The sequence below is a fragment of the Eschrichtius robustus genome, chromosome 6 (assembly GCF_028021215.1).
Source record: "Eschrichtius robustus isolate mEscRob2 chromosome 6, mEscRob2.pri, whole genome shotgun sequence".
Classification (NCBI taxonomy): domain Eukaryota; kingdom Metazoa; phylum Chordata; class Mammalia; order Artiodactyla; family Eschrichtiidae; genus Eschrichtius; species Eschrichtius robustus.
The window spans coordinates 138,075,207-138,087,705 of NC_090829.1; the positions used below are offsets into that span (position 1 = coordinate 138,075,207).

Here is a 12,499-nt window from a genome sequence, read left to right on the forward strand (position 1 = left end):
CAGGGAGGTTCAAGAGCTCCATTCAGCCAGGTGGATTTGAGGGGACCGTGGGACATCCAAATGCAGGTACTGGACAAGTTGTTGTACAGGTGGGGCTGAAGCTCAGGGAATGAGTCTGGGCTGGTGAAAGGCAGTCAGAAATCATCACTGCTGTTGTAAAGGAATCAAGAGAGATGTGTGACTGCTCAGGAGGGCCGGGGGAAGAAGAGGAGTCCAAGAAAGAGGTAAGTCCAAGGATGATATAGCAAGACAGAGGATGATATAGAGCAAGGGGGGTGGACATGGAAATCACCGGATAGAGCATTTCAAGAGTGTGCAGTCCACAGCGTCAAATGGCACAAGGAATGAGCACTGGACGTGTTCCTGGTTTGCACATTTCAGTTCCCATGAGGTCAACTGGCACTGAGTATCAGCCACAAACAGGGAGGTGCCAATTGATAGAAAAGGAGAGAAAACCCAATGGCTCTCCAACTTTAATGTGCATCAGAAACACATGAAGGGTAGATTTAAATACAGATTCCTGGGGCCCCACCCTCAGAGCTTTTGATACAGTGGGTCTACAGGAGATCCCAGGAATCTGCATTCTTAACAAGTACCCGAGAGAGTTTCTATGAGGGCAGTCAAAGAATCCACCCTTAGGAACACTGTGAAGGTGCCTCCCTTGAAGTCAAAATTGAGACTTTTTTAGCAAAAGCATTTTATTAACAAAAGTGTTCCCCAGGGGTCACTAGTATCCATCTCTTCCACTCAGACAGGCCGAGGAGGCTTCTGGGTTGGCTTAACCTTCCAAGTGACTTCAATCTTGTAGCCCTCAGCATCCTCAAAATGAGATCAGCAGTTCTCATTAACTGGAAGAATAACCTTTGCATTTAAGAAAATATATCGACAACGTCCTGGTTGCCAAATTTCTAAAGTCTCCCCAGTAGATTCTGTGGTTCAGCCAAGTTTAGAAACAACTGAATAGATGATCTCTAATCCAACATCAATCGTTAATAGTCCATGAATTCAATGAGCATCTGCAAGAGGAATTGTGTTTTGGTTGCCGATGTATGGTCCCCATTAACCTCCCTGTCAAAAAAGCAGTTTAAGACTCCTTGATGTCAGCAGAGCCTGCGATAGAAACTTTAGTCCAACTGTGAGTTTTCAGAGTAAATATTATGACAATGATGTAGAATTTCAGCTGGTCCTGTTAATTATGCAGTTGAAGCACTTGGATGGTTCACAGGTACCCTGATGTAAACATTCTGTTCAGTAATTGTTACTGTCAAGTTCAATGGCCTCCTCCAATCAGCAGAGATTTACCATTGTTGTTATAACAACAAGAGGAGTCCAGGAAGAATGAGTCCTTTCATCAGCTCTGAAATAGGAAGACTTGGTATGCATATTTTTAAGTCAGTGCCAAACAATAAAGTCTCTGACTAGTAAGGATTATTAAGGGAAATGGGATGCCTAATAAGTAACATAAAGGGCTGGCAATCACTATTATTTCAAAAGTGCCATTCCTCCAGAGGTAAAAGAGACAGACAAATACTTGCAAATGAGCCGGTTACCCCTCTAACCTTTTCTTCTTTCCTCCTGTGGTGATCCCCAGACTAGGGGATGCTGAAAGAGAAGGCAGCTGAGGAACAGGGGACCACATGGCAGACCAGCACTGAAAACCCACTTGCAGGGTCTGCCTTTGTTATCTCCTGGATTTCTCTTAGGATGGCCCCAGGGAGGTACCATCAGCTTCCTACAAAACAGAGGAGATTTCCCCTGCTGAAAAACCTCAGTAGGGTTCCCAGGGCTTACACAATAAAACTCATATTGCTTATAGAGGCAAGCAAGAGTGTTTTCCATGGGGCCTTCACTCCTCTCTCTTCTTGCCACCCACCCTTCCCTATCCTCACTCCCCATACCCCCCACAGGTACACACCCTCCATTCCGTGAACATTGAACTTCTTACTTTCCACAGCTCCTCACTGGGCAAATCTCCCTCATCTCTCAAGACCCAGCTCAGACAGCACTACCTTGGTGAAGCCTTCCCAGATTATCCCAGACAGACATATGGATCCACCTTTGACGCTCTGGAGCCCTTTGTTTAAACTCCTATGACATCAAGGACCCTGCTAAACTATCTTTTATCCAATTGCCCATCCAACTCTTATGCTCGACCATGAGCAGCTTCAAGGCCAAGCTCATAGCAGATTCTCAAATATATCTGTTGGATGGATAGAAGGAAGGATAGATGTATGGAGCAACAGACAACAGAAAGGAAAAGAAGGAGGCAGAAAGGAGAATTGGGCTGGAGTCAAGAGACCTATATTTCTTTATCTGTTGATACAACAAACACGTATTGGGAGTAACTATCAAGTTCCACACTGTGTGAGGCACATTGAGACAAATAAGACACACCTCTGACCCCCAAAGAAGGCTCACAGGCCAGCAAGGGACACAGATAAGTACACAAGTACATTGACGTCTGTGGAAGTATACATAGGGTGTTATGATATCTTATAGGAGAATTAGCTAAAACAGTCCAGGAGGGTCAGACTGAAAGCTGAATCCTAATGCATGAGTGGAGCTGGAAGCAATTCACATTTCCAGTAGAGCGACAGAATGTGCAAAGGCATGAAAATAAAGAAAAGCTTGGGCAAAGAATTGAAAAACAATGCTGAGGTGTATCTTAGCGTGCAGGCAGGAGAGATGAGGCTGGAGAGAGAAGCAGGGTGTGGCCATGAAGGAGTCTAGAGTAACTATGGACATGAGGGTAAGCAGAGAAAAAGCTCTCACTGAACTCCGGGCCTTTGCATGTGCTGTTCCTTTTACTTAAGATAAGTTCAGTTTCCTCCAGCCAAACCCTGCCCCTTCAGTTAGAGGTTCCAGGCACCCTACACTTGACCCTTACAACAATCATCAAAATTCATTAAACTATCCTTTCTAGTATCTGGCTGGCCCAGTAAACTGGAAGATTCGCCAGGGCAGGCAGGCATTGTGTATGTGTTGTTCATCATCGTATTCCTAGCACCTAGAAAGTGCCTGGCCTATAGTAAGCCCTCCATAAATATTAGTTAAATAGATGCAAGGACTTCATGGTCTTGTTGATCAAATCTTTCCATCATGGAATCTATGAAATAGTAAAAAGAATCTCACCTGGAGGAGTATTTGAGAGAAGTCCATGAGGTAGAAAAGATCCTAGCAGAGCTGGTTCTCACCCAGCTGCTGACACTCAGCCATGATGTGACCCCCAGCAAGTCAGGGCAGCTCACCAAGGCTGGCAAGGAGTTCCTTGGCAATACTAACTTGGAGGAAAGAACTCAGTGCCATTCACTTCCAGGACTGTGGTCTCATTGAATTTGTACTCAGGGAAGCAGGTGCAAAGTCCACTCTTGACTTTATTAGATGTGAAAATACAATCAGAGACGAAAAGAAAGGTCACCTCTCCTGCTCAAATAAACTTGCTTTCAGTGAGTCCCCAGGAGATGGATATGGAGAGCCCAATGTTTTCCACTTTCAAGTTTAAAAGGCCCAGAAAGAGTCACTGTTCCTACAGCCAAACCTGGGAGAAGAGCTTGCTCGAGGTGTCTCCTGCAGCAAAGGGCCACGTGGTCTGCTCTCCGCCCAGGAAAGTCGGAGGGTTGGAAACAAATTAAGCCATGATTTAAGTAATTTCATCTATGTGTTTCCAGAAATTAATTATACTTATTGTATCTGACACCAGTCATGGATAGCAAGCGCCTTTTGTGAGTCTTACATCAGAAGTTAGAAAGCATTACTCGTAATGGCTGATTTTGCTTTATTATACCTGACTCAGAGCCAAAGGTAGACAGCACTTAGAGCTGTCTGTGGACATTAATGTTTGGAAAGCAACACAGCTCCCCTCCCTGGCCTCCTACCAGCACTTGCACATGCAGCCCACCCCCTCCCAGTATAAGGATGACGGGGGTGGGGGGCGGCCGGGAGGCAGGGAAGCTGTTCAAAACCCTTAGGATTTGTTGTGTAGCCACCATACCCCAAGCACAGTGCTAGGCATTACTGGATCCTCAGCGGTGGGTAAGACAAGGATCCCCGCCCTCCAGGTATAATTGACAATAGTCTAAAAAACATTATCCCATAAAAATCATAGTATATGTCATAAGACAGGATGAGGGTGTACACAAAAGGGAAAGGTGAATTCTAGTTGGGAGAAATCAGGAAAGGAGGTGGCATATGAGATGAGCCAGCAAAGAAGAGGCATCTCTAAGGAAGACACAAATGGGAACTGATGTGGGGTGCCAGGAACGGCATAAGCGAAGGTGGGAAACCAAGGAAGCCTGGGGCATGTTCAGGCAAGGCTTCAGATGGCATGTGTCCAGGTGGGGAAGTAGCACACCGTGGGACGGGAAAGATGGAGCATGCGGCTGAAGGCCTTGAATACTTCCTGAAGAGCGTGCCTATGTTTGGTAGTCAGTCAGGAGCATGCACGCCATTGAGCCGAGGAGTAAGAAAAGAGCTACGCTCCAAGGATATTAGTGCAGGGACAGCGTTAGGTATGCAGCCAGCAGGGCCTTAAGAAATTGCCTTCCCTGGCCCGACTGAGAGACACTTCTCTAGAACACAGGCACACCTGGTGATTAGGGTCTGTAGTGTTGTTTCAATACTATAGAAATTAACATGGCGGCCTTGGCAAATTTCAGTCAGCTGGCCTGGGAACCTCACTGTCATGTGTCCATAGAAAAATGCAATTTTGGATTTCAAGCTGTTGCCATAGAAACAAGCTTCAAAGGCAGCCCATTTGTGAGCTGCAGATGACGAAGATTTGTGTCGTATCTTTAAGGCATGCTTCCACTGTTCAAGAACTTGACATCTAGTGGAAAAGATGAACATATTTTGGACAAAGGAACCAGGATATCCAAGCATGAGGGCATTTACATCCACCTGTGCCCACGATATCAGGACAAGAACATAACCCATCAGGGAGCACCCACACACACACCTCGCTAGCTACACAGTGATCTGTCTCCATAAGGCTTGAAAAAGTAGCAAGGACGTGAAATGGTCCTAAAATCCATAACATCTTCCCAGAGTTAATTTTACTGCGAAATTGCTCCCCCTGTTTAGAACATTAGTCCCTAAGGACAGAGTACAGTGAGGAGAAACTTGTTTTTTTACGAATTTGCCTAAGAAAGTTGATACACACTAAAGTCCATCTAGTTATGCAATTCCCTCGCATCTGTCCCTTGTTTGTTTACTTCGAAACCGCCAATCTAAATCTTCTTGGGACACTCAATGCGAAATAATAATAAAAGTCTGGTCATGTTTATTTGTCTGTAAAGGAAAAAAGTAGCAGAAGAAAGGAACAAGGTCTCAGCTAATGATTAAGAAAATATGGTGGAAATGAACATCTACGAAAAATGAATCAAGAATGAATCTCTGTATCTCTGCATTGTCAATGGACTCTTTTTCTTCACAAATAAGACACTTACGTCTTTCTTCCCTGCATATTTTCTGGATCCATCATTGAGACGCCATATTTTATTGTGCCACATATATTAATAAGTTCTTAAACATCATAAAAAGTCTCTACTACTTATCTTTGAAAAAATATGTAACTCAAAAGATACAGTAAAATTGTACCAGTAAAGTTATGAATGCTAGCGTAAATAGGCATATGTACATATTTATATGTCTATTGAGAAATGCACATCTATACATTTTTAACTTTTTATTTCAACATAATTTTAGGCTTACAGAAAAGTTGAAGAATAGTATAATGAATTTAGAATTCCCATGTACCCTTCACCAAGATTCCCCAAATATTACCAGTTATCTTGTGTGTGTAGCTAGATACATAAGTTCCAGACGTGATGCACTTTTATCCCTAATCACTGAAGTTTGTGTCTCCTAAAAACAAGAACATTCGCTTACATAACCACAATATCATTATCCAAGTAAGAAAATTAACAATACTATTGTCCAATACCTATTATGCAGACTTTATTCAAATTTGGCCAATTGTCCAAATAGTGACCTTGAGAGCAAAGGAAAATCCCGCATCACACATAGCGTTGATTTGACATATGTTCAGCAATACCGACCACCTTCATGTGTAAAGAGCAGAGGAACTGTTGCCGTCATGAAGAATCTCAGAAAATATTCCCTTGAGCTCTTCCTGAGGAATTTACCAGAGCACAAGCTTCAGACAACCAAAATGACTAGAGAAGCATGCACACAAGGCAGGTGGTGAGCATTTTAACATGTGGTTACTTGAAGAACTAAAACTTAATGAGACTTTATAAAGGGAGACTTTAGAGTCTATATGACTATATAAATATAGATCTGCCTACAAGTATATAGTAAAACCATAAAAAATAGAGGGAGAATGAAGGTAGCATATGTGACAAAATGAAGTTAACCATTTTCAGGAATCGTAATTGGTGGTAATAGCATTATGGTGTTATTCTGAGACTGTTGTGTATATACTATGGAATAAAGCAAGTGAGTAATTACGGGAAGTTCTAAATCTACCACTCTAATTCTGTGTGCTTGAGAACTAAGGTTTTTGGTGTGAAATAAAGGAGATACACATGCAATACAGAGGAGGTAAAGTACAAACACTGTAGTCTTGAACTTGAATTAGAAATCAGTGTGAATTCACAAGGCATTTTATCTTAGATAATAGGTAGATAGGTAGGTAGATACATAGATACATAGATAGATAAACAGACATAGATATAGACATATACATACATATGTGTTTTCCTAGCTCTGTCCACTGGAAAAGCCTAGAAATGGTGATGAACTCAGTTCTAGATTCATGTCAAGAGGACACAAGAGCAACTGGTTATAGAGGCCTAACTTGAAGAGCTTCTCTGGGTCAAAGATGGGACAATGTGAACCCCCATAAGGATGAGAATTGCTATAGATTGAAACTCATCAAATATGTTTAAATCCATGAGCTCATAATGACATGTTTTAAAAACCTAACTGGTCAACTTTCAAGGATGATAAGGAACCCATACATTATCTTGAAAACTAAGTAAGTAAAAGGAGAGTGCCAAATATTTATATTACTTTCCTATATGAACTATACCACCAGGTAACCAAATAGTAGATGAAAGATGGAATCTCCTTATAAAATTATCCCAGCTAATATAGCTGGGATAAACAAAAACTAAATGATAGAATTAGAACATCAGCATACTGCAGTGCTCAGTGAATGAATAGATCTAGACAATGTACATCATATAAAAAACACGGGAGAAATGAGCATGTATGTGATGGAAGAAAACAGCACCACCTACAATATTCTAGTCCAGGGGCTAAACCTGGACCTGGTAAGACTTCTGGATCCAGATGCCAATTTATAGGAGGACAGAGAACAGAGGAGCAGGTTGATCTGCACCACGAGTGTGCAGTCAGCAAACTCCAGCCTGGGGGACACTCCGCAGGTCAGAGGGCCCAGGTTCTTCAGGTTTAAATGTAAAAACGTTTTTTAATGGGCAAAACCTATAGTGTTTAGGGCTGCATACTTTGGATTAAACCATAATGATGCAACAAATTTAACACCATAATATCCATAAAAGTGATTACTTTTGGTGGGAGTGAGGGAATTTCTAGGGTGACTGGCAAAGTTCTACTAAGTTTTACGATAAAACTGCTTTAAAATACATTTAAAAGTCAAAAACTTAACAGGTGTTGTTTTAAAAAGACTTTCCAGAACAGGAATCCATTATCATGATGATATACAACGTGGGGAAACCCTTACAGTATACGTCTACATATAAAATAAATGTCTAGAAGAAGTCTTGAAGCCTGCACACCGAACTATGAACTGTGAAGGGGGGGGTGGTCCTGATGCAGCCCAGAACGAGATGGAGAGAGAGCTGGGAGACTCAGCCCAAGAGGACTCGCACATTTAGCCTGATGTATTTTTATACCATTTGCATTTTTACAAGTGACTTTTCATGTATTGCTTTTTTTTTTTAACATCTCTATTGGAGTATAACTGCTTTACAGTGTTGTGTTAGTTTCTGCTTTATAACAAAGTGAATCAGCTATACATATACATATATCCTGATATCTCCTCCCTCTTGGTCTCCCTCCCACCTTCCCTATCCCACCCCTCTAGGTGGTCACAAAGCACAGAGCTGATCTCCCTGTGCTATGCGGCTGCTTCCCACTAGCTATCTGTTTTACATTTGGTAGTGTATATATGTCCATGCCACTCTCTCACTTCGTCCCAGCTTACCCTTCCCCCTCCCCATGTCCTCAAGTCCATTCTCTACATCTGCATCTTTATTCCTGTCCTGCCCCTAGGTTCTTCAGAACCTTTTTTTCTTTTTTTAGATTCCATATATATGTGTTAGCATACGGTATTTTTCTCTTTCTGACTTACTTCACTCTGTATGACCGTCTCTAGGTCCATCCACCTCACTACAAATAACTCAACTTCGTTTCTTTTTATGGCTGAGTAATATTCATTGAAATTCAATATTCATCAAGTAATATTCCATTGAAGATATGTGCCACATCTTCTTTATCCATTCATCTGTCGATGGACACTTAGGTTGCTTCCATGTCCTGGCTATTGTAAACAGAGCTGCAATGAACACTGTGGTACATGACTCTTTTTGAATTATGGTATTCTCAGGCTATATGCCCAGTAGTGGGATTGCTGGGTTTTATGGTAGTTCTATTTTTAGTTGTTTTATGGAATCTCCATACTGTTCTCCATAGTGGCTGTAGTGGGACCTAATGAAACTTAAAAGATTTTGCACAGCAAAGGAAACCATAAACAAGACAAAAAGACAGCCCTCAGAATGGGAGAAAATATTTCCAAATGAAGCAACTGACAAAGGATTAATCTCCAAAATTTACAAGCAGCTCATGTAGCTCAATATCAAAAAAGCAAACAACCCAATCCAAAAATGGGCAGAAGACCTAAATAGACATTTCTCCAAAGAAGATATGCAGATTGCCAACAAACACATGAAAGGATGCTCAACATCACTAATCATTAGAGAAATGCAAATCAAAACTACAATAAGGTATCACCTCACACCAGTCAGAATGGCCATCATCAAAAAATCTACAAACAATAAATGCTGGAGAGGGTGTGGAGAAAAGGGAACCCTCTTGCACTGTTGGGGGAATGTAAATTCATGTATTGTTTATATAGATTAAATGACTCAATCCATCAAGGAGTTAGTGAACTAAAGAATGTGCGAGCTAGTGGGAAAAAGTGGGTGAGCAAGTGAATAAGCAAGTGAGTGAGTTAATGAATAAGTGAATGTGTAAGTGAGAGAGAAAGGGAGCAAATAAATGGAGAAAGAAAAAAGTACCCCAGTATGGTAGGCAGGTCCTAATAGAAAAGTCTTTATAAAATCATGTTTAGCAAACCACAGGGGAAAAACAGAACATGGGAAATACGGTCAACTCAGATATTTCACAGCCTGCGTATCTGAAGATCCTTAAATCCCTAGCCACTGATTCAATGAGGTTATATGCTAAAATTTTATAAATGAAAAATTTACAAGGAAACTTGAGGAGCGACCAGTCAAGTATGAATTCAGAACCAAATGCCACTTTGAAAGATCCTGTGTATCCATCCTAACACCAGCCTGCCTACACTCCCCTCCAGGAAACCCCTAATCATGAGACCCCACCAGGAAGTCTCCCTGGCCTTTCAAATTTCATCATCCGCAAAGAATTCTAAAGCACACCTCTGCATCCACCCAGAACTGCAAACATTCCTTTCAAACACAGAACCACAGCCTCTGAATCCCTGATCACCCAGTGTCCAAATTCAGAGCCGAAAGGTGTTCTTTCAAACTTGAAGCAGTTCAGAACCACCTACCTCCAAGTTTCTTCGAGTCACCATACTTAACTCTGGGAATTCAAGGTTCTGGAAAGCTTGTCAGAAGGAGGGTATGTTGCTTAATTTCTCTGGGCTTCTGTCAGGGTCTCCATCTGTAAAATGGAAGGAATTCATCACCCATCACAGAGGGGCATGTGACCTCAACGAGAGAATTATGTGAAATGCTTAATACGATGCCTGCTTCACAGCAAATGCTCAGTGGGTGTTTGCTGTGGTTCCTTAATTTTATTAAGGTGAAATTCACGTAACATAAAATTTTCCATTTTAAGGTGCACAATTCAGTGGCAATTAGTATGGTCACAGTATTGTGAACCATTTCCCTCTAGATCCGAAACATTTTCATTACCCAAAAAAAGGCACTTATTCACTAAGCAGTTAACTCCCTATTTCCCTTCTCCCCTGCTCCAGCAACCACTAATCTGCTTTCTGTCTCTATGGCTTTACCCATCCTGGATGTATCATATAAACAGAATCATACAATATGGGACCTGTTGTGTCTGGCTTCTTTCACTAAGTATAATGTTTTCAAGATTCATCCATATCGTAGTGTGTATCAATATTTCATTCCTTTTTAAGGCTGAATAATATTCCGTTGTATGTGTATACCACAATTTGTTTATCTGTTCACCTGTTGATGACATCTGAGTTGTTTCCACCTTTTGGCTGTCATGATAGCACTGCCATGAACATTCGTGTACATGTATTTAAGTACCTGTTTTCAATTCTTTGGGATATAAACCTAGGAGTGAAATTGTTGGATCATATGGTAATTCTATGTCTAATTTTTTGAGGAACTGCAAAAGTATCACTATTTCTAAAGCATTCATTTCAGTGTCTACTAAGAACAGGGCATTCTTTCACAGCGGGTGCTGTAAATATCCATGAGCTATAGCCCCTGCCCTCTGGGAACTTATTTTCTATAAGCAGCATTAATCCAAACGGAAACAAATAGTCATAATTTTCCACAGGTTGTTAGTTTTATTCAAAGTGAGTACCTAAGCAAACTCATGACAATTGAACCTCAAATTTCAAAGTAGTCTTTATCCCCCAAATATACATATTTCAAATGTATATAGGTAAATAAGCCTATTCTTTTAAGTAGTGCTGATAATTTCTAACTGGGTCAAACTTGACTTTCTATAGCCAATAACCGATAAAATATTTTTTTAGGCCTTAAATCATACACATCCATGCAAGCACAGATGCAAAATGGCAGAAAGCCTGTCTGACATAATTGCTCAGGTGGATCCATATCTTAGGAAAGGAAGGTTAGAGAAACAAATATAGTATCAAGTGGAGGAGCAATTAACAGAGCTCATAGAAACACAGAGGGAACGACAACATAGTAGGTTTCAGAACAACCAAGCCAGGGCAGAGATTCAAAGAGCAGAACAACACAACAACAATGCCAGGACATGGGGAAGATGTGCCAGTTATGGAAAGAGGCAGGGTTAAAAGATGAGAGAAGAATGTCAGTTTCATGTCCCTGCCAAATCTTTCACAGCTAATTACACCCTGACAGCCTATAAATTCCTCTAATAGTTCTCAATGAAGAAACTATTCTTCTACCCATTCCCACAACTATTAAGTAGCGTAGCTGGTTTAGACTAGCGTCCAGAATCACCCAAGTGACGTTGATTATCATTGATGGGTGTGGACAAGAAAGAAAAAAGAATGCATTCTTTTGAGAGCCTTCTGGGCAAAAAGCACTATGTATGGTAAGTATAAGATTCTGTACATAAAATGTCCCTATTTCCCAACTGAAACAAATATCTGAGGAGTACCTCTCCTCTCCTCTCCTCTCCTCTCCTCTCCTCTCCTCTTCTCTCTCTCTCTCTCTCTCTCTCTCTCTCTCTTCCTTCCACCCCTCAGACTAGGACCCAACACAGTAGCTGAGCTCTCCAACCAACCACCCCTCAAATTCATTTTTCAGAGTCAAGGGATTTATCTTTCCCACCATGGAAGAGTTCTGGTTCCATATATGTCAGCTAAGAAACAAAAATTCAGTTTTCAGAGACAGAAGCTCACTCATCTCCAACCAGCAGCTTCTTTCATGGTTCTGAATGAAGACAATGATAGTTAGCATTCATATGGTGGCTTTTGTCTTCAAGACACTTTAGAAAGAGGAGGGGGTAATGGGTTGACAGACCACCTTCAAAACCCTGTTTTTCAGGTGGCTAGTCTACATTTTGACTGTTTAAATAAAGCAGGAATGGAATAAAGACCCATTCAAAAGGTCTAGTTCTAAGGAGAGAGTGAACCATCTATGGCGCAAAAGAAAATAAGTAATAAAATAAGTGTCAAGTCCCCAAAAGTGAGCCCCCCTCTGCTAAAGGTCACTGACTTAGGAGTCAGGCACAACTCATTTCAAATCCTTATCCTGCCATTTACTAGCTCTGTATCCTCTGAAAGCATCCATATTCTCACCGGAAAATGGGAGAAATAACACCACCTACCAAATAGATTTAAGTGAGTTAATGTCCAGCCTAGTGGTCAGTAATCGTGGTGGTAGTGGTAATATTATGCCCCGTATCAATGACCCAACTTTTAGAATGTAATTTATTATGTTATAGGACCAAGTCTTTTCAAAATATTAATTGGTTTGGGGATCCTTGAAAATGTTGAGAGGTAAGAAGTATTTTGCATTTTTTAAAACAATTT

At 41.2% G+C, this 12,499-nt stretch overlaps 1 protein-coding gene across 12 annotated transcripts in view; it reads right to left on the reverse strand.

Moving 5' to 3' along the window:
* Positions 1-12,499, reverse strand: part of SETD4 (SET domain containing 4) — a 423,911-nt gene that overhangs the window by 233,456 nt on the left and 177,956 nt on the right. For all 12 annotated transcript variants that reach the window (XR_011074349.1, XR_011074350.1, XR_011074348.1 and 9 more), the window contains one exon: positions 9,818-9,930. The gene's annotated coding sequence lies outside the window, so the exon portion shown is untranslated. The remainder of the gene's footprint in view (positions 1-9,817; positions 9,931-12,499) is intronic.